The sequence below is a fragment of the Camelus dromedarius genome, unplaced genomic scaffold (genome assembly GCF_036321535.1).
Source record: "Camelus dromedarius isolate mCamDro1 unplaced genomic scaffold, mCamDro1.pat HAP1_SCAFFOLD_176, whole genome shotgun sequence".
NCBI lineage: Eukaryota > Metazoa > Chordata > Mammalia > Artiodactyla > Camelidae > Camelus > Camelus dromedarius.
Window position 1 is genome coordinate 692,204 of NW_026989746.1, and position 17,225 is coordinate 709,428.

At 37.8% G+C, this 17,225-nt stretch overlaps 1 protein-coding gene across 1 annotated transcript in view; it reads left to right on the top strand.

Moving 5' to 3' along the window:
* LOC135320516 (uncharacterized) overlaps positions 1-17,225 on the top strand; it is a 140,293-nt gene that overhangs the window by 110,014 nt on the left and 13,054 nt on the right. The window contains exons 29-30 of the mRNA XM_064483637.1: positions 1,488-1,673; positions 3,552-4,360. The gene's annotated coding sequence lies outside the window, so the exon portion shown is untranslated. The remainder of the gene's footprint in view (positions 1-1,487; positions 1,674-3,551; positions 4,361-17,225) is intronic.

Consider the following 17,225-nt stretch of genomic DNA (forward strand, 5'->3'; position numbering starts at 1 on the left):
CTTTTCACCAACATGCTCCACTCCTTCCTGGAATCGTTAATGAAAAACTGTTTCCGTTTTTGATTTCTTGTTAGTTTGTTTTCTCTTTGGGGACCTCATCTCCTCATTTTCCTTTCGGATATCAGTGTAGATTTATTTTAGGTCTCATGTAGGCAGAAGTATTGCTTTCAGTTAACTTCTTTATTACTCAATCTCCGGTTATGATTGTTGTTATTTGACCTAATCAAGTCATGCTTAACTCTTTCCTGCTCATGACACTGAAAAGAGTCATGACTTACAGCATGCTCAAAGAAGAAAGTACTTGATTGATTTCATCTTGCTACCCAATCAAACCAATCAAATAAAAACCCAGTGTTGACACAGATTATATGCCCTCCAGAATAGTGTCACTGTCTTCCTTGTGTTTCATTTGTTTGGTCACAGTGTCTGGATAGCGCCTTGCTGTCCAGCAGTTTTGTGAGGATACGGTGCTCGTGAATCATTGTAAGGACAGAATTTTGACAACAGACTATGTTGTTCATTTCACAAGGGAAAAGATAATATAGAAATACTGCTCAGATCTATTTTAAAATTAAGCTTGGAATTTTGAGAAGAATTCAAGAAACCATACAAAGATCTTTTTCACTAATTTTAGATCTATCTTAGACACATTATGGTTACATAGAAGAGTAACTTATCAACTAGATTTGACAAGAGGTGTGTATTGATTTTTTGTTTTAGTTGAAATATTCTATCTGAGATAAAGTAATCAGTGCCTATAAATGCACAAATATGTTTGTATTTCTATGTAATATGGGAGCAGACTTCATATGTTTCTATATAATATATATGACTGTGTGTTTTAATCTGTCTGTCAGTGTTTTTATAGTTTTTCAGCAATGTTGTAACTTGAGAATTGTTCTAAGAAAATCACCCCAGATTCTAGTGCAGTTTGTACTGTGTATCCTGTCTTATGCATGGGATTCCACTGTCCCCTCAGGGAGGAATTTCCTCTCCTATTGAGTTAGTAGCAGATTTAAAGGAACTGTGATTTCTAGGCCTTTGCTCTCCATGTGTTTGCAGTTGGCTGTCAATCACGATATTCCCTTTCTTGAGTTTTCATTGTTCAATTAGAATTTTTGAAAATAAGTGTTGATATATTGTATTTGTCTCCCTGGAAACTTGATGTGTTTGTGCTTTTCAGTTTTCAATTTATGAAAAATGTAAATGCACCCTTTTTTTTAAGTAGTCCTTTTTCAATAGATATTTGTTTATCTCTTTATAGTTAAAATAATTTTTTCCCAATGAATGAATCGTTGTGCATGTTTTAAAAGATACCTTAATTTTTATTTTTCTTATTCTAACAGGTTTATTCGTTGTAGAGAATTTAGAAAATAAGGATAAACACAGTAATAAGTTAAAATGGCCTCTAATCTCACCTGGAGATACAGTTGTAAGGTTTGAAATTGAGAATTACAAGTCCTCTCACGTTGTTCTTCTTTTTCAAGTACGTTTTGGTTACTGAGACCCTCGAATTCCCATATGAATTGTAGCAGCAGCTAGTCAGTTACTGCAGAGGAGCCCACTGGGATTATGATCGAGACCACGTTGAATATATGGATCGCTCTGTGGAGCACTGACATTCCAAGAGCACTGTCATCTGATCCAGGAATGTGCGTGGTGTGTCTGTCCAGGTATTTAGGTCTTCTTTAATTTTATTTCAACAATGTGTAGAGTTTACATAGTATTATTTTACTTTATTTTTTCCCTTTATACTGAGTAAAAATGTGCAAGGTACCAGAATGAGAACTGTATTATAGCCCCGCCACTTGCTGCTAACATGGAAGCTGCGGTCTTTCTTTGCCCTCTGTAAAATCTTGCACAAAATAGGACCTAAGTAACTCTTTCTTGAATGAATGATTTTATGATTGCTGAATGATGCTTGAGAATCCTTGTGATGATATCTTTTTCCCAGACTTTCCCCTTTTCTTAACTATGCCCTTTCCCTTCCTTTCCTCCAGCCTGGGTTTCAGCCTGCCTGTGGCATTGATTTTCCCTATCTGTGGACTCTTCCTTTCACTAGTTCACGATAATGTTACATATGGGCTGTGGAAACTTGCTAGATGTCAAGAAAGAGCCAATCCATTGCATGCTAGTATTTTTAGTGTGTGGTATTCTTTTATCGATTGAAATTAAATCAGGCTGACCCCCTGAGCTCTTTTCACCTTCCTATACATGATACTGCTCTGGTTGCTGCATGTGCCCTTCCCCCAGACTTGGTTTTGGAGTTGAGTAAGTCACCATAACTGGAGACCTCTCTTTAAAAGATGAAGAGGATATTTGATCCTTCTCCCTGGTTGGGGACTTGGATGAGATGAGGTAACAGATAAAGAATGGAACCCCAGCTCATTCTGACCACTGCTCTTTCCGTTCCTTTCTCCAGGGGAAGAGAGTACAATTCAAAAATATAAAGATTGTGAGCTAAAGAGATAGGCAAGACAACCGATCATTTATTAAATGTCCTTTCATGCCAGAAACAAATGTATTATACACAAAATAAGCACACAAAGCACGGTAGAACCGTGATAACAAACGTGGGTCCGAGTTCGAGTCCTGCTCTGGAATGATCAGTCCTGTGAGATGGAGAACTGGTAGGCCGGCTTAGCGTCTCTCGGACTAGTTTTCGGTCCTGCAGAGACGGGGCTCGCTAGGCGTCCCCCCCATAGAGGTGCTGGGGGGTGTAACTGACACACGTGGGCAGCCCTAGCACAGCTGCTCGTTCCTCATAAGTGCAGGAGAGCATAGCTTTTGCGGTTACGGCTTTATGACCGCCCCGTGAAGACTCTCAGTGCTCCTAAGGGATGCCTTGTGGTTTGGAGATGGGATTCTCATTTCTGTAAATACCCAAGGATTGTGTAATTGGGCCCTGCTGATTTGAATCTATTCTTTAGAAAGTACATATTGTAGATATATTTTTCAAGCATGCATGCTTTTTTCTTTTATTATTTATAGTTCTACCCTCTCATCTCTTGGTGTGACTTTTCATGGAATCCAGGAAACAGCCCTAAGCCACCTGCCTCTTCACACGTCTCCGTGGCGGTTTTCTTCCCTGACTAGAAGAGGGTTCTGCATAGGGAATTTTCTTTGTTCCACTTTTCTTGGAGTCTCTCTGTCTGTCTGCCCACCTCTCACCTGTCCAACTGTCCATTTCTCTACCCACTCATTCTTCTGACTTGTTCCAAAAAGCATTTCAGGCAGCTTACAGAAGAACAGATACCAAATAAGCAGGTGAGAAAATGGGGCCAAGTTCATACAGTGAGGCTAGGAGGCGAGCCTGTGTGAGGGTGGCAAGCATGAGAGACACGCGTCTGCCCTGTGACTTATAAGATCGACAGCAACAGTGTGCCTGAGGCTCCCAGCAGACACAGGGAAACAGGGTGTGTGGGAGATGCTCACTGGCTGTGAAATAAATAAGTGGCTGAGGAGAAGCCCAGCCTTTCCAGCTACTAAGGCTTAGGAGAATATTTTGAGTGTCTTCCAAAATCAGACTATTTCATCTTTTCCTTTTTCAGAGTTCTATGTATAGTTGGTTACATTCTATACATGGAAATTTCTCCAAAACTGCTTCCCACGTGTGTCCCATGGCTCGGAATGGGGTGGTTCTGCTCATTGACGGGTGTTGGCCAGAAACCGAAAATGACATCCTCCAAGAAGCCTGGGATTTGTCAGTTATGTTTTGTCAGTGCTGATGACTTCAGAAAATGCTTTCACAGTTCCTCTCCATCTGAGGCGGCAGCATGCTCTCTTAGCAGCATCAGGAGCTCAGGGCCACGGGATGGTGGGGGTGACTGCACTGCCTTCAAGACAGCTGAGTTAGTCACTGCAGGCGTGGTGCTTTCACGTAGTGCATTTCATGTTCTTTAATAGGCTTCAACAGGGAGTTAATTGAGTTAATTAACATGTAATAAATATGATGCTTTGTTGTAAAGACAGTTATAGGCAGAATATAAGCTGTGAAGACTTTAAAAAATGTTTCATTACTTAAATTTCAGCAGGGAAGATTTAGTTTATCTTATTTATGCCTCTCTTTAAAAGTAACAAAGAAACAAGACAGAAAAAGCAGAGGATGATTTCTGTTCTTCCTCTCGGCATGCAGGTGCCCTCACCTCCAGTGGCATCCATCCAGACACCAGCACTGACACTGGCCGTGCTCAGAACTGCCTCAGCCCTGAAGATACAACTGACAAATAGAAGGGGGCCATGCCCTGTTACAGCAGGTGCTCTCAATTTGTGGGTCCTTATGTAACTGTGCGTTGTTATTCAGGATCGCCCATTCTACATTGTGTGACGCTGCTGCGGTGTCTCCTAGTTATTTATTTATGTAAGTACTCATGTATTTTCTCCAATGCATGGTACTAGACATCTAAAAATGATTTTTTCAGATGAAAAATAATGTGTATTTAATATAATAAGTCTGAAAAAAGGGGCAAAATAGGGTATCCTTGTCCCACTACTCAGAGACAGTAATTAACACTTTAACTTCTATTTTCTGTTCTTTTCTTCAGTGTGTATCACCTCTGTCATAAAAACCAGCGATCACTCTGTGCCTGTTTACTGTGTGGAGACCTCCATTTTCCATTCGGCTTATTACATGTTTTTCTGCAATATTCTATCTCCCCTGGCATGATTTTTAATGACCAGTATAGCATTCTGTCTTGTGGAGGCATCGTCCATTTTACTTCGGACTTAAATAAACTTTTAAATTCAAGTATACTTAACTGAAATACTGAAAAGGGAACTGTGGTGGTACTTAAAGGCCCCTAACTCCCTTCCCCTTATTTCCTGAGTGTAAAAGCTGTTGACAATGTGGTGTATATATTTCATGACCTTTATGCCTATGACATATATATATATACCCATAAATACATACATACCTACATACATACACGTATATGAGAAATCTATGTATATGTGTGTATATATATGCTTTATTGAAAAATAAGACCGTACTATATGTGTTCTGCAGCTCGCTTTATTCACTCACGGGTATATCATAGACGTCCTCCCACTCCAGACTCACCTGGTCCTTTCAGATAGAATGGAGGGGTCTCCTGATGTGCAGGTGTGGTCTCTTGTGGAAGGAGACCTTTGGTGGGAGAGTGATGTGGACAAGGCCCTGGACAATGCCGAATCGCCGGCCCCTTCAGAGCCCACGTCTCGCCGTGATTTACCGCATCATTTTCTTGATGTTGGACCCTTAAGTTTTCTCCATTTTCCACTTTCAGAAAGGATGTTTGACTGGCATCCCTCTTGTACAAACATACCTGTGATCTTGTATGAGTATTCCTTTAGTTAAGGCTTCTGGAAATTTTGTCCCTGGATGTGATATTTACATTCATCACAGGCTCCTTTCAAGTGACTCTAGAAATTGCTTCTCCAGTGGGGAATGAAAATCTGTAGAATAACTTATGTAACCAATTCTCTATCACAGGATATGATTTCACTTCAGCTTTTCATCCCACCATTGTAAACAGTGCTGTGTAAATGCTCTGATGAGTACATCTTTTGAACTGATTTTTTTTCTAAATGAAATGATTCCTAGAAGTTGAGTTGATTCTGTGTGTACACACGTTTTTCAGAGTTTACATATCCATTGACATGTCGTCCTCCAAAATGTCGCTCACAGTTTGTTCTCTCACAGATGGACACTAGCTAGAATATCTTTTACAAATATTTGCCGATATGATAAGCAAAATTGCTTTTTCATTGTTTTAGTTTGTATTTGATGACCAGTGAGTTATTGAGCATTTTTCACTCATTAGTCATCTGACTTTTTAAAAGTGAATGATCCCTTTTGTCCTTTGCACACATTTAAGTGAGGGAGCTTCTTGTTGCTTTGTGACAGCTCTTTGTATGTTATGAACATTAACCCCTTGTCTTCATCAACATGTATCACAGAGCTTTTTCTGTCATTTCTTGCCTTTCATTTTGTTCAGTAGGTTTTTTATTTTCGTTGTGGCTCAAAATATTCTTAAGATAGTAAATGTCTTCCTTTTGGGTTTTATCTTTGTTATTATTCTTAGAAATACTTTCTTATAATGGTATAAATCTCTTATGTAGGTTTATTTAATGTCTAAGTTGGAGATGATAATAGTACTTGTTATAGTGAGGAGAACTTGAATTAATATGAGCAAAGAGTTGTATTTGCTGTTATTAGTATTTTAATATTTAAACAACTATCTGTAATTTTTTTTGTGGTCATTATGACAGGAATAGAATTTGTTCTTTCCAGGTGATTCTCTGATTGTCCCAGGAGAATTATTGAATTCATACTTTGCTCTTTGATTTGAAATCCCACATGCACAAAATACTTATGTACACTAGAGTCTCTTTTTGAGCTCATGCTATATTTCTGTCAATCTTACTTCCTTAATCCAGCGCCATATCTTACATATTGTAAAAATTAATTATTATCTGACAGTGTGATATTTTTTTGTTCTTTTCTTCCATCCCAAACTTTCTTGGCTATTATTATGACTTTATTATTCCTGAAGAATTCTAAAATATTTTGTTCAAGTTAAAAAAAAGTCAGATAAGAGTATTCATGGGATTTTTATTAAGTTTTGAATTATTTTTAGGAGAACTTACATCTTTACAAAACTGTTTTCCTCCATGCAATATGTTGATGTCTCTACATTCACACCTCTTATTTACCCCTCAGTACAGTCCTGTAGTTTTCTCCATGTACAACATGGGCATTAATTTTGAGTTTATTCCAGATTATTGTTGATGTTTTTGTTAATTTTGTAAGTGAGAATTTTTTGCTATTATATTTTTTAACTGTTTAAACTGACACCTAGGAAGGCAGATTCGGTTTGTAAATACTCACTTTGTAACAAATCATTTAAAATTGTAAGTATTAAGTAATTGTTCGAGGATCCTTTCTTTTGTGTTTTTAAAAATTTGTTTCCAATATTATCAAAATGGTCATAGCTAAGAAGTATAGGTGTGGAGACAGATGGAGAGAGGTAGTGTGGCTCATGTACAAACTGTGAGCACTTTCATGGCTGCCTTTAGGCTGGAGAAGCCCCAGAAGAGCCCAGGTTAGACCAGGGGTGGCTTTGTATGCACTTGAAAGCCAGCTTTCCTACCTGTATGGTGAAGCCTGGTGGGCGTGGCAGGTAGATGATCAAGGTCTGGTCAAGGTCATTGGCTGCACAGAGCGCTGTGTCTGTGAGAACTGGAGTCCATCGCCATGGGAAATGCTTGGCGCCAGGAACACTGCAGGGGAGCTGGGGAGTCTGTGTGTTAAGGATTTTCCAGTCCTGGGAGTGGGAAGATCAGACTCTGCATTCAGATCTGAGTTTGAATTCATCCTCTCTTATTTACTGGTCCTCTGACTTTTGTCAAGTTATCTACCCTCTTTGAACTCCTATTTTCTTATCTCTCAAAATAGGAGAATTACGGCCTGCTGCTAGAGTGTTTGATCAGGGTAAATGATTTGTTTCTATAAGATGCCACGTACAGTCACAAGCTCAGTGAGAAATGGGCTGTCACCTCTTCATCTGCAACTCAGTGCTCGACAGGACATCGGGGCAAAGCCAGTCCGTAATTTGTTTGTGATGCAATGAGGAACAAAATTAATGTCTTGCCTTTCCCTTGCAGTATTCTTACTCCTTTGCTTCATTTACTTCTTTCCTCCTTTCCTTTTCCCTCCTCCACCAAAAGATCCTGAGACTCTCTCAGAAAACTAGATTCAAATTACTTTAAAGGGTGTCTCATCCTCATGATATGACAGTAACATAAAAAAAATCTGTACAGATCCCAGACGTCATTGTATTTGATTTACACACACACATGCACACCCACACACACACACAATCAGCCTACCTACAACTTGCTGAGGGAGAAGGATCAATTTTTCTGAGTTTTCATTCACTGAGCGTGAGAGCAAAGTCTCTTACGCAGACTTTCACCTTGCTTAGTGCATGGTGTTTTTAATTGGATTTCTGCTTTGTGGCCATAGAACTATTCTTATAGAAGAGAGTTTGTGGAGACATAGACATTCTGCTGAGATATTGGTGTCAACATATTTGAGTTGGAAAGGACTTAGGACAGCATAGAGTCGTAAATTTTTATGGGTGAGAATCCATGATGGTGTAACTTGGACAAGAACCTGGGTCTTCTGTCTTCGTGTCCACGTAGATGAAGAGGCAACAGGGCGGGAGATGGCAGGGATCCTTCTTGCTTGAGTTCCAGGGTCTTGCTAGTTTTCATTGCTCAGCTGTCTTTAGTTTAGGTCCGTGTGGCCTCTCATGGGAAGGTCACTCTGTCCTGAAAGACTGAGTTTCTAATCAGCAAAAAGCCCTGGACCCACTCATATTTCCCAGAGTTTTTCTGCTGTCCTGCTGACAGTTTATATAAATGATACCTAAGAAACTACTGGATATAAAATCCTTATTGTTATCATTTGCCCTCAAGTTCCATAGGAATGGGGTGCTGTCTCAGGCTGTCTAAGGCTAGATCTGAACAAAGATAGGGTGATAGGCTGTGCTGCTGGACCCTTCCCATTCGAAAGGGATTTCCAACTTAGTTTTTAGAATCAGACAGATGAGTTCAAATCTTGCCTTTACCAGTTATTAGCTTTGTGAACTTGGGGAAGAAACTGTACTTGTTTGTGTCCAATTTTCTTTATCTGTAAATAAGTTCAGTATTTACTTTAGGGTTTTTGTTTTAGAACTGAATGAGCTAATTTCCTCATTTATACCTAAAATACTGATCGCGTGGTTCTATGCTGGTGCCTTGGTAGAAGATTACTAAGGGACTCAACAGTGAGAATGCAGGTGGGGGACCCCTGGATCATAGATCTTATATTCCAGGATATGCTTGTAAAAGACTGGATGTGCAGTGGATTTTTAGTAAATATCCATTCCTTTCCTTATCCACATTGATTGTGTATATATCTTTGTACAATATATGAACAATTTTTTATTGCAATTTAAATATCTTTGTAGTATTTATATTATGTAGCTATAACAAAATACGTGAAATAAAATGATTTGTCTTTTATTTTCTTTTCAATATGCAAAACAAAATAAAATAGAAAAGAAAAAAAGGTTTTGAAGGAGTAGAAATAATTTTATTTCTGTGGAATCAATTCCCTATGTTAGGTTTTTTAGTTGTGTTGTTAATAAGCATATAAAATTGATAGGTTGTGACTTCAGTGTTGATAGCTAGGTGAGTGTAGTTTCTTTTTGTGGTTGTCTTTGATGAATTATTTGCACTAGATCATAAATGATGTGCATGTTACATATTGGAAACGAGGAAAAAGTGGAGACATACTACCTCCAATGCAGTCATCTTGTTACCAAGTCGAAACTCCTACTGCTTGCTGTATGACAGGCCAATAAATCGGGAGATTGAGGTTTTGGAGCAAGGAATAGTGACTTTATTTGAAAAGCTGGCAGACCCAGAAGATGGCTGAATGACATGCTGGAGAACCGTCTCCCCCAAGTCAGAAATCAGTCCACTTTTATACTAAAAAGGGGCGGGGATGCCCTGTTGATACTAAAAATTCTCTGGATCACCTGTCTTACTTGTTTGTTATGATCCAGGAAGTGTTTTCCCTTCATTGCTCATTCCCATACCTAGAATCACACTATTACAATTACTTTATTCAGGGTTATAAATTTTTTCTATTTCTTCAAGATGTTTAGCCATCATCAATTTTGTAGGCCTAGTTACACTTTGGGAAATGTAACAGACAATTTTATAAAATAGACAGGATATAAGTAATACAGCTAGTAACGTTAATAAAGTCATGATTAAGAATTTAATAATCGGGAAGTTGTATTTTGGGGTTAAAATTTTGCTTGTGTTTCTGATTGAGTTTGAGTGATCTTATGAGAAAGTTCATATTTATGGTCAGTCTCAGAGCAGGTATTAATTGGTCAGGTGACGTCTCCCACCTTGTAAGATCAACAGAGGTCTAAACAGAACTATAATTTCTTTTTAGAATAACGTTTCTGAGGGCTATCTAGTTAGAGACTTGGAGTAGGGAAACCCACCAAGGTAACACAGAAGAACTAGACATAGGTAATTTACCATAAACTTAACAATTGGAGTAGTTCATAATCAAAGGTAGGAGAAATTATCACAGTAATTTTTATGCAGGCCTGGTACGGTGTCTTGGGTCAGCTGTCTACCTCAGATATCGTCTTCTTCTCATCCTGCCTGGTAGCTTTTTCTCCATTTGGGCATTGTTTTAAGGTGAGCAGTGCTCTATAGGCCAGTGCATTGCAGGGGCTATTTCTGATAGGAAATGAACCCGAAAGTCCGTTTCCTTCAGCTTTGGTGTGTATGGTCTATTTAAGAGTACCTGATAAAGGGTCCTTCCATTCAGGTTGGAGACAGTTCTTTAAGTCATGCCTGTTCCAGTTTGTATAATCCCCTGGCTGCAGGTCATGGGGCATTGGAATTTTACCCAAGGATAGATTAGTGAGCTTCAGAAACAAAGCTAGAGTATCCTATTAATAATTCAGTTAAACTGTACAGCAATGTGACATAACAGCAAGGAATGGTTGGGAAGTGTGTTAGTAAATACGGACGTCAACAAAACTAGAATTTAATATCCACTAAAATATAATCTTTTTTCTCTCTAAAGTTACCCTCATTTTTCTCAAATAAAGCCATGTCAAGATTAATTGCTTTACAAGTTGTCTGATTATTTGATCATATAAGCTTTTTTAAATTGGCTGTGTTGGAACTTTTAATTAGGAGTCTCAGGGTAGAATGTTAATAAGGTTTGCTAAGGCCAGGAAAGCCCCGTCAAGGGCTTGTCATGGATTTCTGCCTTACAGATTTAGGTAAATTCTTTTCTCTTTAAAATCCTTAAAATACCTTGAGATTCCTATATCTGTTAGGAGATGATCTTCCTCATGTGTCTGATAGAGCCACTGGGGACCTAAGAGTTTTTAGTCTATTGAGGGATCAGATAGAGAGAAAAGATAACTGTTCCAAGTCTGATTACATAGGTATAATTTATCAAATTGCTGTGAATCATAGCTAGCTTAAAGAGAAGAGATTCTTTATGTCTGGGAAACAGGTTAAAAGCCAGTAGTATTTTAAACAAAATCAAAAATTATAACCATATTCACCAGTTTACTCAGTCCCATGTAACTAATTCTTTTAATCACAGTTTTCATTGGAAATTTAAAATTTCTTACCCAGTTTATTTCACTGCTATAGTTTGAAATTTATTAGAAATCAGTAAATCTCCTTGAAGAGCAAGCATTTTGCAAAACCATCAGAAGACAACCATTAACTGTCTATAAATGACAAAAGATTTAAAATCATGGTTAAACACCGTTACACTATAATCGATAAAGAAACCTGGTCACTATACCCAGAATTATCACTGGTAACATTTCAGATATACCAGAATTTTAGGGAGTCCATATAATTTCTACAATATCTATATTAATAACATTTTCTCATACAATATAACCTTAGAAGATTTATTATTCATTTGACAATACCATGTTATTTAACATGCCAAATGAAATTTACTAGATTAAAATCTCTCTTTGGGATGTTTCAGGGGCCCTCTGTAGCATCCCAAACTTAACTGGAGATTAAAAGAACTTTAATTAGAAATTGATATTTGGGGAGCTTGTTTAAAGATTTCAGAACACTTGGTCAGATAAACATATAGATCACTGTAACGTAGTACTAATTCATTAACAAGAAAATGCGTCAAAGGTAATGGCAGAACAGATCAGTTAAGTGGTATAAGATGTTTTACAATCTGTTACTGAAGGTGGATTAACATTTTAAGAAAATTTTTTCCTCTTAACAGCGAGAAAACCAAATCTAGTCTTGTACCTGCTTACTTCTAAGATTCATTTACTTTGCCCAAGTTGATTCTAAACTTAGCCAATTCTGACCACGTATGAAACTCTTTCCTCAGGGTTACGCAGCGCTCGACTGTCCATAGCTTTCTATACTCATATTAGTGTGTCCCTTATTTTCTCTTCCATTCAGAAGTAACCAGCTTCAGGAGAAATCCACTATTTTTCATTAACAAAATATAATTCCATTCTTATATCTTCCTTTACACATTTATCTTACTTTCCTAGGATACTGAGATCATTCCCTTAATAATAGAGACTATTTCAGGGTGGCATCATCCATTTATTAGTATTTCTAAACACCTTTATTTTCTCTGTAAGAGGAAGTTACATGTTAAGTAATTCATATTTCAATCTTATTTTATCTGAAAATGGCATAGCTATTTAATAAAATCCTATCATTTGACTTAATTTAGCACAACTCTAGAATTTAAATTTACCAAACATTTAGAGATTATCTTAAGCATACATTTTAAAAATATATTTTAAAAATTTACCCAAAGCTCTCATCTCATTTGCATTTAATTTACTTAAAATTTTACCACACCACATTACTGTTTTTTTTTCTTGGCATATCTGCAACAGATATAACAGGATCTTATTTGACTTTCATTAAACCTAGGTACAGTAAAAGCATTATACTTAATATTGATGACTTTAAAGATGTCTATATTAATTAGGACATTCTTAAACTAAACAATATCAAATATTATCTTAATATTGAATATTTTCCAGTTCACGTGACGCTGAAAGTCAATTTGTTCAGTTTTTATTTTAAAAATACTTAATTTTCAAGCTCCTATTTTTTACGTCAATTAAGCATATCTCTTTGACTTTGATTTTTTTAGCTGTAGAAATATCTCACATCAATAATGTGTACACAGTCTTATAAACAGACAAAAGCTAGAGATCTCATAGCTTCACTTTAAAACTTACTTATAAGATAGGTATAATAATAGTTGGAGTAAAGTGAATTTGCTTGCTCAAATCACTAAGGCTTGCTATTTATGAAACAGACATTTAAGATTTCTTGACAAAGTCTGAAGGACACGTCAGAGTTCTGAGTTCTAAGTTTTAAAATGCCAAAAATTTCTTGGCCTTAAATTTTATTTCGTTGAGCTAATTAGGCTCAGTCCTAGGTCATTGTTTGCTGTATTTACATTTCTGATCTGCAAGACAAAGACACAATCTTCCAATTCCCCAGAGAACTGCTCTGTCACCCAGACCCAATTTTCCCTCCTTAATTGGCATTTTTTATCAGTGAGAAGAGCTGTAAACAAAGAATTCCGTGTTTTAAAACCTTAAGGTTTAATTTATCATGTTTTCCAAAGCTTGCATAAGGCATTTAGTAAGGTCTCTTTTTCTTGAGTTATAAGTTAACCCAGGGTAAACCTCTTATTATATTTTTTTATTAGCCACTGAATATTAGTTTTTAGTTTTACGTTATACTGGACAGCTCATGTAACTCTGTTGGTTTCTTTTACTTTGTTCAATTAATATTTTCTGAGGGACAGATTTGTGCCCAGACTTATAACACCAAGAAGGGGACGCGTTTTTCCATTGAAACATATCTATCCCACAACATAATTAAGCAAAAGTTTTATATAAAGACCACTTAAATATACCAATTTTACAAACTTTTATCTCAATTTTATTAAATCTTATACCTTTAATTTTTATATTTATGTTTTAATCAATAATTCTTATTTCTAGAAGGAGTGCCAGAAGCCTTTTTTTTTTTTTGTGCATTGTATCTAATTTTATAGAAAAGTCTCTAGGATGCCCAAGTTTCAGCCAAAGAGCTTAGACCCTTCTCAATTTTTACTTTGATTAATTGGTCTGTTGTCCCAATCATTGATCAAATATTTCAGTCTATATATATATATATTTTAAACTGCGGCAAATAAAACGGACTTGTTTGAACTTTAATGTTGGGGGGCAGTAGGTGATCTCTTTGGCCCTTTATTTTTACTTTATGTAGTGTAGTATCAAAACCTTGTACCTAAATCCAAAAATGTCCATTTTATTTATCTCATTCAAAATAACCATATAAAAATATTTATCCACTTGGGATAAGCCCCTTATCTTTTATTTTTCGACCTTTTAACAATCCTTTTTCCAGTTATTCAACCTAATTAACATTAATTATTCTAAGATTTTATTAGCATCCCTAGAACCATTTATCGGAAAGGAAAAACACAAATGTAGCTTTTCAAACCAGTTTTATTTTTTTCACTAAGTTCTTAGCTTAAACATTAGATATATTTTTCTACCTTTAAAATTGATTTTAATAGATACCAATAAAACAGCTGTTTATAATGAGATCTCTTTCAACTTTCACCAATTTAAAAGTTTTTCCAAATTAAAGGATCCATCATATGGCTATCATTTTATATATATATATATAATAATATATATATTATTATTATACAATATATATATAATATATATATAGTGATTTTAAACCAATAAGATGAAGAGGCTCTTCCACATGAGAGTGGGGGTGTTGCCTAAATAAAATTCAAAGGTTTACTCTTCAAAAGCTAAAGACCTTTGTGGTCCAGGCTGATGAAACAAAGTTTAAGATGGCAAAATATCTGACAATTGGTACAAAGAATTGCTTAGAATCCCAATTTATTTGCGTGGCCACCATATGTACACAATACTTGAACCTTTTGTATGGCAGAGTCCAAGGTTTCCTTTAAAAAAAAGTAAACTTATATATACATACATACACACATTTAAAACACCCAGAGAAAGATAAAACATTTACATTTCAAGGACACAGGAAGAGAAATCTAAGTTCCCCCTAATGGGGATTTTGTTTTTATAAGTTCAGAATTCCAAAAAATATTTTTATCAGGCCTGGTTAGTTACTTTCATAGTGAGTTGTTTTTTTTTTTTTTCTAATTCCCAATTAATGCTGTAAGTTTTGTATGTACATAAACCTGGCTGGGGTAATAGTTGGAGGCTGGCAATCTGTCATTTTTTCTTTTCTTTTCTGTTTTTTATTTTTTTTTGAAAGTTCTATTCCACATTGTAAGTTCGGGTTCTCAGAATAAATTTGCTAGTAAGATTTCCCTCAGGGACAACTCTATGGCATGAAGTCTTTGCCTCTACCACTCCTGCAAGATTCTCTGTCACCAGAGAAAGCTGTTACCAGCCAGGAGGAGGGTCCCATTTTTGGAGTTGAAAGGTTACGCATAAGAGTTTTACTTTTATCCTGAAAAATTCAATGGAGGTAACCAAATTGAGGAAAACATTAGAACCTCTTACCTAACCACTCAGCCCTGAACCCAGTGTCCTTCAACTTGGACACACTCGGGACGTCTCCACTGGGTGAGTATTTTCCTGGTATGTTTCCACCAGCCCCACTTCGGACGTCTCTGCAAGGTGGGTATTTCCCATTATATTTCAACCAGGCCCCACCCAGTATGTCTCCACTGGGTGGGTAATTCACCCCAGTATCTTTCAACTGGAGGGCCAGTTACCTGGAAACTCCGCCAAATAAAACTCAGGATCATCAAACAATATGTGATTTCCGAGAAACAAGAGAGACTCACCCAAATTCATCTGGACTCCCCGAGGAGGCAGATGGGCACAAAGGGCCACTTATGGTACCAAGGCTCCAGATACTCGGAGAGTTCAGGTGGAGAAAGTCTGCTCTGGGTCCCTTCATGATGTCCAAAACTGTTGACTGAAATACATGTGCAGCCTAAAGGTTAAGAGTTATGTTTTATTTGGCGAGACGACTCGAGCCATGATGACAGCCTCTCAGATCTCTCTGAGGGACTGCTCCCAAGAGGTTGAGGAGGAGCTAGGATATATAGGAGCTTTACAACAAAGACCAGGTTGTTGGAACAGTAAAAGATTGCTTGTTATCTAAAGAAAGCCAGGTATCTCAAGTTCAAGAATTTAGTGCTTTTCTATGTATGGGAGGAAGCAAATATTTTGGACTCCCTGAATTCATTCTTTAAACAAGCACCTAGCTACCTAGGGCCAGTATCCTGTCCTTTCTTATTCTGAGTCTGCTCAGAGGGCACCATTGTGAGTTGCTGCAGCTGCTGGGCTGCAGGCCTGTCCTCGCTGGGAGTTGGCGGCAGCCGCTAATGACTTGGTTTCAGCACTCTTTGTTTACTGACATGGTTGCAGTATTTTCATTCACATTGTAGTATTTTCATTCACGGACTGATTATGGATAATCTGCAACCTTGGAAAGGAACCGAGATGGAATTACTGCAGGTACCTTCTTCTTTAATAAGCCGTGTGCAAACATAAACATGGAGGAAGCATACATTTGGATTTGGTGGTGTAGGGAAGGGTTTCTGCACATTACAGGAGAACGCAATGCAGAATTCCTTAAGTCCACCTTTTTTTTCTGTAGTGGTTTCTGAGAACAGTTTATGGTAATTAACCAACATTTACAAATGGTGGCACACATTGCATTTAAGAGCTGGCCGGCTGCAAACTTGTGTATTGGACAGGTGGAATTCATAGGCAAATGGTCAGGTGGATGGGAGAGAGATGGAGCCTAGGCCTGGGCCCAGATTCCGGTTTAAATCGCCATTTCCTCACCATACGGCCTTGGACTAGAATGCAACCTCTCTTAACCTGTTGGTGAATCTGTGAAATGGGCATGATAATATTCGTTTCTTCCTGGGATTGTTGTAAGTTCTAAAGTGTATTGTAGCACACATGAAGCACTTAGCAGTGTTCACTGTGTGTGGCCGCCCCGCTTGGCGTGTGTCAGAGCCGTAAAGGCAGCATTTGTCTGTTGAGGATGCACTGGTAGCCCCTTGAATATGTTGTGAATTTGGTGATTTCCTTTAATCTTGGTAACTCTGTGTGCCATGGGCAGTTATTTTCATGGACAGATGAGGAATCTCAGGGTAAAGAAGACTGTGTAATTTGCCCAAAGTCAGACCATAATTTTGGGTGCATGGGCCTCGGTTCAGCATGGGCCCCAGGGCCTTCTGCCCTCTCCGTTCAGCACCAGAGCCAGATGTGTGGTCGGCTGTTTCCCAGCCCAGAATATCGGGCAGGCCGCAAGACACACCTGGCCCTGCGCTGCTTGAGCAAAAACTCCGGAGGAGAGGAAATTACAAAAGGGATAAACATAAAAACAGATGACAGCAAACTGTGATCAGCACTGAGAAGGAAAGGAACACGCCTCACAATGCAGAGCTGCGAGCTTTCCCGTCGGGGCTGCTCTGGGGGCCTTCATCTCAGCTAAACAAACTCTGCTGCTCCACCAAGGCAGGAAGGCAGGGAGCGTGTGGCCAGGTAGACAGGGCCTTGTTAATCATACACATTCCCCATTAAGCTGCAGCTGTCACG